Genomic DNA, 16,680 nt, shown 5'->3' on the forward strand with positions numbered 1-16,680 from the left:
TTATGAAGAGTGTACTGTCTAATTCTTGTAAACTTTTTATATGATGAAAGGGGCACATCTCAAAACTTGTCCAACTTTTACTGTCATGACACAATATGTCAACTTACTCAAAGAATGAACAAGGTCACGCTTATTGTAAACAAAGTTCACATGGTCTACATGCTGATACACTACTAGAGTTCCTGCTTAATTTCCACAGACTACTTTCCTTCAGTGTGCAGGTATTCCACATTACTCTCTACATGTATGTGCTTCTTATTGATAAGACAACACAATCCTTACAGCCCTGTACTAAATCTTAATATCTATGAATCAATAAAGCTCTCACAGTGGCTCTACTGATATTAATAGAACTATGTCTATAGCAGCTGTATCAACAATCCATTTCTCTGACCATCATATGAATCTACAAAACATAGATTCAATAAATGAAAGCCAGGCAAGTATTGTAATATTGTAACACAGGCCTGTATGCTTCGTTTTTGATAAGGCAAGGGCACCAAGGCATGTTCTCATTGGTAGGTCATCCTATGAGGAAATTATAATTTTTTACTGGAGTATTTCAAGGGCACCAAGGCAATGACCTGAGGGCATGGGGGCAATCACTTTCATTGCCTCTGTGAAGTGTCAGGCCTGGTAACATGAAGATACCACTTTTAGGTGATTGAAGAGGAAGGAAGTACATCATGTTTGATAATTCATGCAATGGATGATTCCATTTGTAACATATTGAAAGGTGTGTAGAATCTAAAACGATATTTCCCAGTATTTGAGCAATTAGTTTGATCATAGAGCAAGGACCAGAAGGAGTTATGATATTACCATGGGGACTGCAGGGCTCCATTCACAATGAGTTAAGATTGATCTTAACTGTGAATTAATCTAAATTGCTTAGGAAGGCCTAATGTCACAATACAAATCACTATGGTAATACTGAACCCATCTTAAGATGGCCAGATACATTAATGTACGACAGGCCAGCATGGTTTAAGATTCGTTTTTACTTCTAGCATATGTACTTTAAGGGGGAAAGTGCTTTCCATGGGAGTTAATTCAAGTATACAACTTACATGTATTCAAGTTAATATGAGAGGGGAAATGTGTATAATACCAGAGCCTGATCGTTGACCTTGTTCATGAAACAAAAATTCATTAATGGGATTTAAAATATTTACTTTATTCTACAGATATGAAGCAAAAAACTTGGCAGTAACTGTGTCAGCAACTTATTTAACAATAGCAATAAACACACGGTTTTTACTTACAAATTTTCCATCTCAAATCTACAGCACAATTCTCTTGAACATTGTCTGTATTTATTTGTAATTACAATGTACCCATAGTCCATAATTCTGAAGCAGTAACTGATACTACGTAGTAGTACAATGTATGTACTTATTAAAGAATAGCTAAAATTCACTGGCAGGTTTGGTTTCAGGCAATTAAGCACTTTCCAAAGTCCCTTTGGAGTAGAACGACAGTAAAATGAACTACCCAAAGCTGGCACAACTCTAGTTGGAGACCACATACAATTCATCACTTTCATTACTGAACCTTCAGTGGTTAATTGCCCTGCCCTACAATGCCCTATGTCATGTGCAGTACTCTCACACCCTGTCTAGCCTGAGAGACAAAACACCTCATTCTCAGCTTCACTTTCTCTGTCTCACCATGGAGGTAGGTCTCACCATGGAGGTAGGTCTCACATTGGTCTGGTTGCAAGGTCATGAAAAGAACTTCTGCTCGGGTGTCCAATCATACAGAAAGAAAATAGTGCAGTTTGAACAGAATGCTCTTTATGCTCTTCCTAATACCCGGTGTAAGAAAATTACCGTACAGTAAATTCAAGAATACTGAAATCCAAACTGATTTCACATGAATGTTTAAGCAAATTTGGTCTCATTCACTTCACACATCCATTGGACTTGTCAAAGACTACATAATTGACTAATTTAATTACCGAACATGATGTGGGCATTACATGTGCTCTCAGTATTGACCCCTTGCACGCGCGTCACACGCAGCAACTGTTGCCACGCTCACCATGTTGGTGGGCAAGTTAGGTTTACGTGTATTAATGCCGTGTCGCCTAAAATGTGCACTTCACTGCATAACGCACAGCATACTCTATGCTTAGAGTTATATATGAAAACGCACAGTGAAATTGCCCACCAGTATGGCGCATTCAAGATTTTTCTGATGATGACGTCAGGTAAAATGGGTCAATAGCACCATCATGAAATTATGAAAAAAGAAAATGTTCAGCTAGCCAAATTGTAAAGGAATTAGTTATTGTGTATGTAAGGAGCAATTTAATTTAAATGTAAAAAAAAAGAATATCTTGCAAAACATCTTTACACTAGAACACAAAAAAATAAGTAAAAAATCAACTCTAACAACAAAAGAGTAAAAAGGAAAGAATGAATAAAAAAACAGTTTCTTGTATAATAAACACTTAGAAACGTCAATGGAGGAGGAATTTTGAAGAGAAGAAGGAATATTGTTCCAAACTTCATCAAACAAAGATCGTTTAAAACTCTCCACATTTATATTTATTCTAATTTTTGTCTTAGTTTATTTAAGAAATACATGCTTCACAGGCACAGAAGGCCGATTGAGTTTTATGTTTACATCATTAAAGAAAAGTAACAACTATAATGAAACATAAATAGGTTTGAGTTAACATCATGATGATTAATGTTAAATGCACAGAGAGAGGAGAACAGTTGCTTCAAAAGATATCCAACATTTGATAAAAGCTTCCATAATGCAAGCTTAATGCACAGGCAGAGGTTTTGTAAGGGACCTACTTTCTTCTTTTAAGTTACTAATGGTGTCACTTTATGGAACCTTATCCCCACCATGCCTAGTGGGTAGCTGTGATTGATTGACTCTATTGAGCTCTTAATGCCATGGTTGGGAGATCTACCCAATATGGATTTATGAAAGGATCAGGTTAGCATTGGCCCCTCTGGGTTAATGTGTCCCAACACCACACACAACAAGACATGCTCAAATGGAAATTTCCCTGCCCTTTTTACCCAAGAATGAAGTGAAATTTAAGTGACATCGAAAGACTTACTAAAATGGCACACCCCCTATGGATGTAATGGGCAATCAGGTTCACATATTGAATTCACTTTATAATTGGCACAATGAACCTGTTAGTGGTTAAATGCACTTAACTCTTGACACTCCTAATTGATGGATAAAATGGTCCAATGTAACATTAAGAGAGTACAAAAGATCAGCCCTTGTTAAGGAATTGAAATTACTGAAAGAGTACAGGAACACTTTAAGGCTTCTGTACAAAACATGGTTTTCATGACACACAATGATTAACAATGATTAATGTTCAGTCTTCCTATCCTTTGAGTTAATAGAAATTCTTATTGTCACATTAATCATGTCTAAGCAGTGAAATATATCATTAAGATACTATCTAACTATTTGTTCAAACCAGCATGACAGTGGTGCCCTTCTTCTCTTTCTATAGTACATGTACATCAGAATAGACGCTACTTTCTGTTGCATCTTTGCATGTTGTTCTACTCAATAATCAGCTTCTCACTATTGGTTATTTTGAAAGTAAAAAAATACAATGACTGTAAAGAACTTAAGATTTAATCGAGATCAAGCGACCGCTACTGTACTTGTTTTTAAGCACAAGTTTAAACTTGCATCGGTAACCTTATTTTTGTTGTCAAATTTATCAAATGAAACTACCATACATTCTCTACCAAGAGTGCAATCACATCCTTAGTGGTAAGTACAATGCCATTAGCTTTTTACTTTGCTACACCCTGGTGTATGTATGATGGATGGTTATTGGTGAGGACTCTCACAGATATCCCATCAAAACACGCTTGTCATGACATCAACTTATTAGCTACGGTATGTGTCTTGTTATGCTAGAAATATCTCATCAGGGTTTGGCAGATCACTGCTCAAGTAAACTATTTATGACTGCTACTACCAAGGGGCTCACTGCTACCAATGACACAAACTTCCATCTGGGACTGCACCAGACTACTTCTTAGAAAGAATGCATCCATTTCAATGCTCAACTCATCCTCGGTTGACGACTAACAATACAAGTTTATGTCCTCCCCAAAAAGGACATTATACCACAAATTATTTTAAAAATTAAGATGTCACTCTAAAAATTGCTTTCCAATCATAACAAAATACCTGGGGACATCAATATTACTGCATGTATGCACAAAATGTAATGTGTTCAACTAGACCATTTTAAAATTCACAATCATTGTTGCAGTTTCAATTAACACAGACAGCATCAGTAAGAACCGATGTGAAGAGTCATCTACAAATCACATGCAGTATTAGAAAGTGCAGAAGATTGTGTACTAATTGTACTTTGAACAGATCTATAATATCTTTCATTTTGTAGAAGAGTGTAGCTGAGTTCAGGTTTACTGCTCAATCTAACGCTTGAGTTAATCTCATTCATGCTATTTCATCCTATTCATACACTGTGTGAATGTGCTATACTTTTGTTCATTAGGTGCTTACTCAGGTACAATAAAAGACAGGTACACTGTGAGTAGGTTCAGAGAGTCTAGAACTTAGAAGACAGTGCAGTCTTCTCACCTTAGATTACTAATCAGAGTACACCTCCCTTCATCATGTCCTTTGATGCAAGTTATGTTTCACTTCAAAGGTTCAGGGTACAGATGACTTTTCCAATCCAGAAACAAATTATAAATTGAATTATTGATGTGGAATTACTTGGTGTAAATAGTATGCGCCAACAGTTTAACATTCTCTATAGAATCTACAAATAGATTCTCATTTCAAAACACGTCAAGATCAACTTTCATAGTTTCCTTGGTTGAATGGATACAATTTGTACAATGTAATGAGGTACACATGATGCACATTGTTCTAGCATAAAGAGACATGCTTTGACAGAATTGACCCTCTGTTAGCTGTGCAGCTACATCTACATGTATTGTATATTGAACTTGAAGTACAGTATAATTATGTTCATTTTAATTGAGGGAAGCTTAGAATAATCAAGCCATTAGTTAAATTGTAGTTTGATGATAGATACTACAATCCTGCTAATAAATGAGTTAGTGTTAAGCATTGTGACTACTAGTACTACATCCAATATAAAGATTATCAATAGTATTAATTGATAAGTGGACTGCCCAGCTACCACTCAGCCCAAGTTCAATCCTGCTATCCAGCTCCTGGTTCAATTTCCCAATTCAGCTAGGGACAGAGTTTCAATCAATACTCCCACCACCACAGAGCTCTGGACGATCGAGGCTTGTCGGGCAAAAGCAAACGTCCCTTGGTTTCAAGCCCGTCAGCTTCCATCGATCTTGTTAATCAATAGATTCAATAACCTCGGCAGAAATTGAAAGCCTCTTCCAATGCAGCGGACTGAGTCCAGGGGAGCCGGGGGGCCCTCACGGCAGCTGAAACACCGCTACGCGCACGCACACATAGACTTGGCTTTCTCAATTATCGGAACACGTCACCTATAAAATTTCCGAGCCAAATATGCACCTGCTTTGACACTTGGACTCTCGCGGGATGCATCGGGAAACAGAGGGAAAGAAGAACTGATGAGATATTGATCTGTGTTGTTTTGAGGAGCCGACCGCTTCTAACTTATTGGTTTATGGTTAAGGGGGGAGTGGGAAAGGAGAAAGACTGAGTGTTCAACTTCAACTGAGTCATCTATGTACTGTTGGAAAGAGCATTGAATGAGCTAAACTGTAAAAGAAACAAATGTTTCATTTATTGACACCAAAACAATACAGTGTTCATTATCATTATTGTTGCATCATAGAAATTAAACATAATGTACCTGGAGCTTCATCTAATGAAGATCCTGATGAATCAAGGATGAATTTTCCAGGAATATATTGGGGGAGGTGGGGGCTTGATACTTTTTTTTCTATATGTACTTAATTTACTAAATTACTCAACAAATTATACATAATTATGTACTGGGCCCGATCGGTACTTCATGAAGACTGGTAGGCATTGTCTCCATTCTCCTGGTTATTGCCTTGATGCCCTTTGAAACTGTTCCAATTGAAATTAACACAAAATAGGCCCTATCTGACAAGCCAATGAATATGACTGCGAGGTCAGCATCAACTGGCCTTCTTCTGTGTGCATGATATTGTTTTTATTGCTTGCCCATCCTTAAAGACAACAGTCTCTTAACAAACTGTACCATGTTTTTTTTTTACCAGCCACCCACACATCGGACCAGCATCAAACTCAACTTACTTGTCTATTGTGAGAATGGAAGCCCTATTTCCCCATACCCAATACTAATCAATACATGTATATTGCATTGTTGGCTTGCCTCTACACGACAATGACTCTGAGTAAAGGCCTGCTTTCACTCTGTGTGTCAGGCAATATTGCAGTTGCTTGAAATTGATTACACCAATGACGGAAGTTAACGCATCACCAGGCCCTTACTCATTAGCAGAAAGCAATAAAGGCAACAATGAAATGCACCAGCGCTCCAACTGATGTGTGATCAAAAAACGAGGGATAACAAATTAACAATTTTACATGTACAGTGGGCTGCACCATTGCTTGCTTAAAGGAAAAGGTAGGCCTATTGTATTAAATTGCTTTCATGGAATTGATTTCATCAGTGCTTCATCAAAACACAATAATAATTTGTGAGGTCATCAAGAAAACAACACAGAAAACACTCAGAGTTGTTAGGTTTGGTTTTAATTCCCTAAAAGGAACAATGTTGTTGTGTATTTTGACACAAAATGTAGGTTTTGATCCTTGTTTTCTTAGTTTTACAGGATTTACAGCCATTTATTAAAAATGATTTCTCCATTCGTTGGTTTATAAGTGAACCAATTTCAAAGAGGTAAAAAATCACGTTTTCATTTCCGTGTAATTAAAGTAGTTGGATTTCTTGCTTGAGAAACCTTGGTAAACCTTTACCACACACAAATAAAATGCTTTCCCAGTTGAAAAATTTACAACAGGGCATATTTATTATTACTGGAATACTAACCTTGACAATTAAAGAAAAAGAGAAATGGATATTTATGACCATTTCACTACTTAATGCAGACATTATTAACATAATGGCTCAGTAGTTCGTGATGGAAGAATAGATGATTGAAATTGGGTCACAAACAGAAAATGCATCCACGGCATGAAAAAAAAGGAGGAAATTTAGTGATTATTATGATTTTGAGGCCCGTGTGTAGCCCGGGGGAGTTGGTTAGTGCGTGCGCCATTCAATGATTGAATGGACCGATGTACCACCCCTTCAGCCGTACGAATCAATACCGTATGAGACCGGGGCAATATTGAAAGGTTAATGGATGGACGTAATTGATGTGATGGCTCCTTCTCTAATCAATATGACAAATGCACTGCGCCCCTCGTTCAATGCGGGTTCCATGGACTTTTTACTCTTCTTTCTTCATTTCTCATCAACACACGGAGGATGCACTCACACTCCGCTGCAGTGTTCTCCTGCAGATGGTATATTGTGATTTAATGAAGCTTGACTTCTTTAGATGAATAACAAGTAACTTCCTACCTCCCATCCTAAACACACTCACAAATAAAAGAACTGAAAATCTATCCAACAAAACTAGGAAAACAAAGTTTGCTTCTTGCTCTCTAGTCTAGAGTCGGCAAATAAAAAAAGCAGATCCAAACTTGATGGCACTGTTTTTTCAATGAAAACTGCATCACAGCTGTTATGTACCTCAAAACTTATAAAGTTTCAATACAAGAAATCAGTTAAAAAATCCAACTTATAAACACTAATCAGCATTTTTCTATTTTAAGCCTATGTTCCTAAATTTATCCCCAATTGTTTAACTTAAATTTTAAGATGTCGTCATCATATTTACCGCTGATTATAAATTTTATTTTCTGATGTAAAAATAAAACAGTTTTTTTCATAATTGTATGACCACACAGGCTTTTTATGACAAACTTTATTGAATTTCAGCTATTAACTTGGTGCTAACTGCAGGGTTGCAAGAGAAGTTTACAAAACAATTTAACATAACATGTGCACATTATTACATGTAGCCACTAGCTACCAGCATACTTATACTTTGCATGTTGATTATTTAAAGTCATTGAGTAGCCATGAAATAATCAGTTGATAATAATCTATGCATCAATGTTTGGATAATTGATGCAACACGCTTAGTGTATAAGTAATTGCCATATACCGTTTCTCTAAATTGGATTTTAATTCTGTTTCCACCTTCACAAGCTCATGAATCTATGTACTACGTACTTGTATCCATCAGGAAGGACACTACATTGTAGTTGACACTTTCCTGTACACACCATGCATCCTGACCATTATAAACATTGAATAGCATGATGTACATTTTAAACTCAGCCGATAATTGATAGAAAGACCTTGTTAATAAGAGAATGTTTTCCAACGCAAACGGTTCATTTGTACATGTATAGTATTTGTTTGTAACCTTAAGTTTTTCTTTAGTTTCCATTCCATGTAAACAAGAAATCACAATCTTTAAGAATACAGTACAGGTTGAGCTTTGGTAAGCATCGTGTGTTGATACTGCTAAAGAAAGTTTGATATAAGATTCCCAAATGGCCAGCAGTTAATACTTACAGTAGATTTGTTGTAGAACCCAGAATAACAAACAAATACATTTCTGGTATTTTTTGAAATGCTCCTAGTGTAATAATGCAACCATACGCAATACATTAAAGTCACCTGGAAGTGGCATTTTGTCAAATTAAGCTTTTGTCACTAATTTGATGAGTGTGATGTGACTAAACAGTTAACAAAGGTTCTACAAAATTAGTTCTTATCTTATTTACAAATTTAAGAGTAGGCCTGAGAGGGCGCTGTTCTTGACGTCAATCGAGGCGCAATATTTGAAGAGAAAATGCTGCAAAGCGCTGAAAAAGACGTCGGACCGGACCACTAGGCACTATTGCTCTTGTGAGTCTGACCAGACATGCAGACTAACTCCATCTTTAGTTGTTTTGCTGCATCCTGCAGCAATACACTTGGTCGGCATTGCCGGAAAAATGCAAGAATTTTTTTTTTTGAAACCTGCAAACTCACGACTAGGACTTGCATGTCCTTTGCACGTGTGTTTACTCTACGCATCAAGGCAGAGTCTGCCTCGATTGACGTCACAAAAGGGGTAGGCGGAGTCAACAAATGTTTATTGTTACTAAACATATACTCTTATGTTTGAAAAAATAACAATTCTATTTCCAGGTGACTTTAATATTGTGTGGCTAAGGTTTAAACCAGAAGAGTACATCCTTCAGAAACACAAGTTAATATTTTGAAAATATTTATTTGGACTAATTTCAAATCAATTAAAATCAGTTATTACACTTTACAAAAAATAAGTACCAAGTATCTGACGGCCTAGTTACAAATTGGAGAAGCATTTTTAGAACTGTACCTCAAGTAGGCTGTAATGGCTGTTACAAAATACGAGGTATCTGTGAACAAACTGGAATATATTATATCATCTTCAAATACAAATTCATAGCCACCTACAGTACACTGTATGTACACATAGTTATTTCAATACCTTCATGATCACTCCTAATTACTATTCAAAACACCTTTCTGCTTTCAGATATTTCTCAGCTTTCATTTTCCAAAACCTATCACTGCCCTCCGAAAAATTAATAACAAAATGCCCAGGAGACACAAAGTAATTATAACAATTCATAGTTATCAAACAGCAATCCACCTCAGCAATGCATCATCAATAATGGAGTCCACAAAGCAAGCATTCTTTCATAATATCTCCCTGAAGTCAAACCCGCCCGTTTCGTTCTGGATCATTCATGGCGTAGATAATAACAAGCAATAGCGATTTTTAATGACAGTACAGTTGAGAAGTGGAATCATTCACTCTTGCCGGGCCGGCATTAATTAGCTCCCAGGAGAATGAACATCACAACCACGAGAGAAAATATGGAAGAAGGTGAGAGCATGGAGAGGGAGAGAGAAGGGAAGATGGTATAAAATTATTTTCTAATTTTCTTCCAACAGTGTGTGTGTGTTTAGATCTGCTTCTGTGGACAAATACATTCGTGGTTTCACTCAATCATTCATGGCCTAACTCCCCTGCGAGGTTACCGTACTTCAATGCCTAGCTTCATCACTCCATCAGGGATACTACTCACATCAGGGATACACTACTCACCAATATTGTAATAAATAATTTCAATGGGGTGTCAAAAGCTAAATGAAGTTTCCAGATATTATTAGTTCAAGATGGGACTATGAAACGGGTTTTGTTTTACTAAGTAAGTATGAATGATCAATAACAGGAGACAATGTAATGTATAAAGGAATGAAAAGTCATGAATAAGGGGATGTTCCTAAATGTGTATGCAAGTAAAACAATTTTTCAATATTTTCAAGGAAATTTTCCTTACATGAAACTGTATGGGTTGTTTGTGCTCCAATTGAAATATGAACTTTTCCTTTATGTTACTCTTACTCTAGGCTGATGAATGAGCACAAAGCAGGGATGTTGTATTGTTGTGCGTTCAGTTTGTACAAACAGCGTATCATGTAGTACACAAATACCCTCACTGAGTAAGAGTCATGTTTATTTGGACGACGACGACAGTACGTAACTGAACTCATCATGAGGCAGTTGAGTACATCCCTGTACTTCACTCACTATAAGATGGTCCAATAAAACTTACTTTATAGAAAGGTCTTCACCAAGATTGGCTGCCCCTTCAAAATAGGTAAAGGACAGTATCAGGTTTTAAAGTGAAAACCAAATATAAACACAATAATTTGTCTTATTTATCATATCAGACCATACAAAATATACTCAATACATTCATCAGAATACATCAAGGCAAAGCAACCAAGCATCTTACTTCACTTAACATTGCTCCAACGAGGTTAAGTAAGTACACACTCACCAAACTCTAAATTGCACTTAACCAATCTCTGAACTAGATACAAAGAACTTTCTAGTAATATCGACTCCTTTTAATTAAAACCACCAAATTCAAGATGATCCTCTCAGCATAGAATGCATTAAACCTATGGATATTAAGATGAGCCCAAATCAATATCAAGAAAGCCATGGTCTGAGATCAATATCATATGATACAGGCTTCCTATTTATTCAGACAGGCGTATGGGCCAGCCACAACGGTGAAAGGAAATTAATGTTATCGACAAGACAGGACCAGGCAACCGTGCAAATGAAGTTAAGATGAGTTGCAGCCGCGGCTTGCTCTACGCCAAAGGGATACACAGGAAATTGAGAAGATTTGAGCCTTGCAGCTTTTACAGAATAAGAAAGAATGAGTGAGATGGGGGAACAATGAGGCTTCTGGATTCATGAGGTTTATATGGAAAACGACCATCTCAATTTCCTGCAAGCCACTTTTTTATGACTGTTGAAAATGTTTTCAAATAATGAGTGTGAAGCTATTAATGTAAGTTGTTTATTGTCCTGGCTGGAGATGTGAAACATGAACATCAATTTATTTACGTTGAGAAGGATTGATTTCCTTAACTTATTTACTTGGCACACACTTTGTAATTTAGAGGTTTGTGTTCCCAATAACCTAAGCAGCTATTCAGCCCATCACCAGTGGTTCTTCCCATGCACAACCAAGCGAACATGTACGTGTATAAGGATGAACACGCAAATTGCGTGCCAATAATTAGGTCCAAATATCGACCGACACAAAATACATGATTTTAAAAGGATTTTATTCTATAGTTTCCTTTTCAAAAAACAATCAAGAGAAAAAAACAAATTGTGTAAATTGTTTACATGTAAAATGCTCCAGGTTTCATGTGCTTTTGAAACCAAGATAAATACCAAGTAGAAAACATTGCGAAGACCTTACATTTCAAGTCGGCATGCTTTGGCCAAACATCCACAAATTGTTTGTAAAATCCTGAGGAGCAAGAACCATAATCATCTATTACAAGAATCACACATTGAACCATTATTCAATTCTGTCTTAAAAAGTCAACTGATTTTCCATCTTCAAACCTCACATAGCATTACCTGTTCAATGAAAAGGTTAATCCTAACTACTTAATGAGAGATTGATCAAATCTTGACCAAAGTTATGCTGACTAAGTTGAAATATTGTGAAAATCAGCACTTCCGAGTAGTATAAACCAATACTGTATCATAAAGCTGTATGCAAGGCCATGGTCGAACTCTACTGATCAAGCTAACTACATCAAGATATTCATGGTTTGCACAGATACCAAACAATGACTGTGTCTGCCACAACATATCACATCAAGAGAAAAGAACTCACTAATCTGATTCCAGTCAGCTTATTAAAATAAGGTTGCTTCTAATTCATTTCCCCTCTCACTCATATTAAAAAGCAGGCAGCTAATCAATCATTCTACGAGACTTAATAACTAGATTTCCTTGTGTAGGTACGGCGCAAACACAGTTATCAATAGCAGTAGGCTGGGCACAATGCCTTCTCGTCAATACCCAACTCGATAATGCACTATTTTAAATTAGAATGATTGAGATGTATGTACATCGTATCATCTCCAGACATTGTAATGAAAACAAATTTTAAATCCCAAACTAATCAGATTCAAAACGTTTCATTGAAGACAATCTGGTGATAAAGAACACACCAAGTAGCTACCAAGATTTATTTCATTAGTTTGTTCAAACCCATTGATCCTTACAACTCGCAATTTGTTTTGCCTGAATGGCCTCTCTGTATTAATAGTTCTTTGGGCCTTGATCAAAATGGGCCATTTTCATACATTATCAGCAACCTTTTAATTAAATAACAATAAAAACTAGTTTCTTATCTACAGGTCTCTCAAAGCACTTATCATTATTATTTATTTTCAGACTAAATTGGTCAAACCCCATTCTCTCACTCTCAGCAAAAAGTGCCTTACAACAACCAAAAATTGGCCCAAAACGCCCCGCCCCATCCAAAGGACAAAGCAGCCAAGACACACGTGTCCAGACCGGAAATCGAACCCACACTCTACTGATCAGACTCACCAGAGCTTGCGTCCAGTGCACTCATTATTTCTATTTCTGTTTCAAAACAATTATGTAACTTATCAGGTCTCATTTCAAGTGGACTTCCTAAACACCGTAGACAATTATTTCACATAGAAACAATTCTCTGGAGAATCAGTGCTGTCACCAGGCAGTGGTCTTTAAGGATTAAATTACCCAATTATTTATTTTACTCGATTAAGTGTACAGTATTGCTTTCACAAAATCACGACTAAACATAGCATTTGCAAGAAGAGTCCATCTACTGGCACTGAGGGGAGGTGACTGTACATTGTATTCTATTCATCATTACAGTGCTTAGAATTTGACTTTGTTCAGTGAACACGGGTAAACCTGTCATGCATCAAACTCAATGTTAATCAGTATTATATAACACCCAAGCAGATCCTTGCCATTTGATTGGAGGATTGTCCGTCACGTGATAGCAAATAAAAGTACCAATACACGCTGAGTCACTCACCGTGCTTTTTCGTTCCATCCGAAAAGTACCATTGCACGCTGCCAGCGTGCAATGGTACTTTTCGGATGGAACGAAAAAGCTGAGTAAAAACATCACTGCGTGCGCGTGTCTTTGGTAACGCAGCAGTGTTACTGCAAGGCATATTAGTAACATTACTAGCATTCGGCTTCTACAATTAAAAATTGTCGGCCTACGCTTTGTTTGTTTTAAAAGTTGTATCTTTCAATCAAAATGACTACTTGGATCTACTTGGATGTTATATAAAAGAAAATAATGAATGTTTTTCATTCGTGCAATGGTGCAAAAATGTTCATTCGTTGAAAGCTGGAATGTTCCATTCAACTCGGCTCCGCCTCGTTGAATAGAACATTCCATCTTTCAACTCATGAACATATTCGCACCATTGCACTCATAAACATTCATTGTGTATACTAACCCCCCTCTACAAAGTGCAAAATATCAATGATACACCTAGGTTGTGTTATAAGGATATTACCCCACAGTCAATATGTTTTAGAAAAGGTGTGCTTGCTATTTTGTAGGGACATCCCAACATTGCCAGCAAGATGCATTTCATTAAGGTTTCTTCAAAATATATTTTTGCATGACTTATTTGACAGTGAACAGCCTGTACATTTGTACAGTGTATGCCCATGAACCTTGTAATGGTGCATAGAAATTGGCCGTATCACACCACTTTCTACCCAGCACTACAAAACGATCTTGCGTGCTATTGACTTAAGTGGACTATTTTACCAGTCAATGGATTCAATTATAAAACACATACTGGTTACCAAAGTCAAACAAAACTTAGCCATGATCACGACATGCCGAGATTGCGGATTAAACGTAACTGCCGTCGTCGCATGTCCTGCTTTGAGACTCCCAACACACCCCACACTCACTTCGTAGATCCACACTACGAGTAATCTTGTGCTATAGAAACTGTACATTTTGATCAAAATGACACCCATGAAATTAATTCAAATGACTGTATAAAATAACTTTGAAGTAGATTGGTCAGGCCTGCAAATAAACAATGTATACTAATGATTTGGAGATTTGCCAAAGCAAAGTTTGTCTTTCTCAATGGATCAAAGGCTTTACTATTCATGAAAGACCATGGCCACTGAGTGAGGTTTCAACAGTACATTATGTGTTATGAAGCTGTCTAGGGACCAGCGATCAGCTATTGTCACTATGTGTATCTGTAGTAAACTCCAAGGGGCTCTACTCCAATACTTCCAGTCCAATGACCCCAGGCCGACAAGTTTGTGCTTTCCTTGACCTTTTCAGGAGAATTATATTTATTATAAAGTACAGCAGTATGGAAAACTCTGAATGGGTACTGTGTAGATCAAGTTAAGGCAGTGTTCATCTTGGAAAGTAAACTGTACACTTACAAAATTAAAATTTTAAAGCAATTTGTAGTTTGTATTTAAAGTTTATTTTATCCAACCATTTGTATACTAAGTTTGCAAATAAAACTGCAATAAAAATTCTATTCTATTCTATACATGAATACTGTACACATAAAAAAAGACAATCATTGAAGAAAAAAGGTAGTATTTTATCTCAAAATAACATTCCCAAACATTTGCATACTGTGAAGTCCAATGATGCAACCTACAAATAAGAATGGAACGTTTGAAAAACACTCTTCAAATATAATTCTTTTTATAAAAATTAATTGAAACTTTGTTTATAAATTTGACCATTAGGACTTTTTGATCATTTTACAGTCAGTTGAAGCACATAAGAAATAATGAAACATCCATGTTTCATTATTTCTTATGGCTCAAAATTTTTCCTGATTGTTAGACTGTAATATTTCTAGTTTCTTTCTTGTGTGATTGTTATCAACAATGTAATGTGATGACAACAATGTACCGGTAGTTTTCCAAGTAGTTTTCCAGTTTAGTTACTGATCTGTTTTATTACATTATGGTATGACTGGTTTGAATTTAAGCTTAGCTGCCTGTTACAAAAGTTACCAATAATGCCTTCTTTGTTCCTTTCGGCAACCATACACTAAAGTATTGTTTAGGGTGAATAAAAGACATTGCTACATGGGACAGTACGAATTGACTGTTACTTGAAAGTTGACATACATTGTACTGTGTATGTACTTCCCTACATGATAAATCATCTAACTAGCATATTGTAGGCTGGACTTCACCATGTAGTCCCATTGTCCAAGGGTGACAGTCGCAATATCTGTCATTCTTACATCATGTGCAAGACAATTGGAATCCTCATAAATGTTGGGTAAGCAGAGTGGCAGAAAGTGCCTAATTATTAAAAAATAGTAAATGAGGCCAAACACAACAAACAATCGCTAACAGTTTTTCGTAAATTCAAGACGTCTTAAATGTAGCTCTTAATTGATTCAAAAACCTTCAAATGATGCATCAAAGTTCTGTTTACCATGCTGGAGCCTGACTTCAAATGATGCATCAAAGTTCTGTTTACCATGCTGGAACCTGACTTTTCCTGTAGTTCATTTATGAAGGCATACTGTACTGCAGACTGAGATTTAATTTCAAAGCTCATTGCATGTAGCACTCAGCATGACCTCAAGTTTAACAGGTCACTCATCCTTTCCAATCTCTCACACCATTTGAAGTGAGTGTAAGATTCGTCTGTAATGCTATCATTGTATGACAAGCAAATAAAATTGGAAGAGACTACAAAATGACAATTTTTTTCAATTGAATTTGTCCCATTCTCGAACTGGTGAATATGATGAACTATGATCATTAGTATCAATTGACGATCCTTGGCAAAAATATGAAGTTCTAATCTATATTAAAATAAAACCTTTTTTTAATTTTTGTGTTTTTCTCTTTTCACGCAGCTCTCCAAACTATGCCAATGCATGGCCAATGACAATACAATTCTCAATGTTTTCTTGTTTGTGTAATTGATACAATGTCGACAGTTAGTTGTTGGTTATTGTGTAAAGCCTTTTTGAGGTATGGCGGAAGTGATACGCGCGCGTCACACGCAGAGACTGATGCCACGCTCACCATGTTTGTGGTCATTAGGTTTACGTGTAAACGCCGCATTGCCTAAAATGCGCACTTCACAGAATAACACACGTTCTATTTCTAGTGGTCAATACCACAAATTTACCCAAACCTAGTGTTGTAGCATTGT

General features: G+C 36.6%; 1 protein-coding gene across 2 annotated transcripts in view; it reads right to left on the reverse strand.

The window, feature by feature from the left end:
- The window catches only part of LOC117290389 (homeobox protein cut-like 2), a 40,412-nt gene that overhangs the window by 22,751 nt on the left and 981 nt on the right, over window positions 1–16,680 (reverse strand). The gene's annotated exons all lie outside the window — the stretch shown is intronic.

The sequence above is a fragment of the Asterias rubens genome, chromosome 5 (assembly GCF_902459465.1).
Source record: "Asterias rubens chromosome 5, eAstRub1.3, whole genome shotgun sequence".
Lineage (NCBI taxonomy): Eukaryota > Metazoa > Echinodermata > Asteroidea > Forcipulatida > Asteriidae > Asterias > Asterias rubens.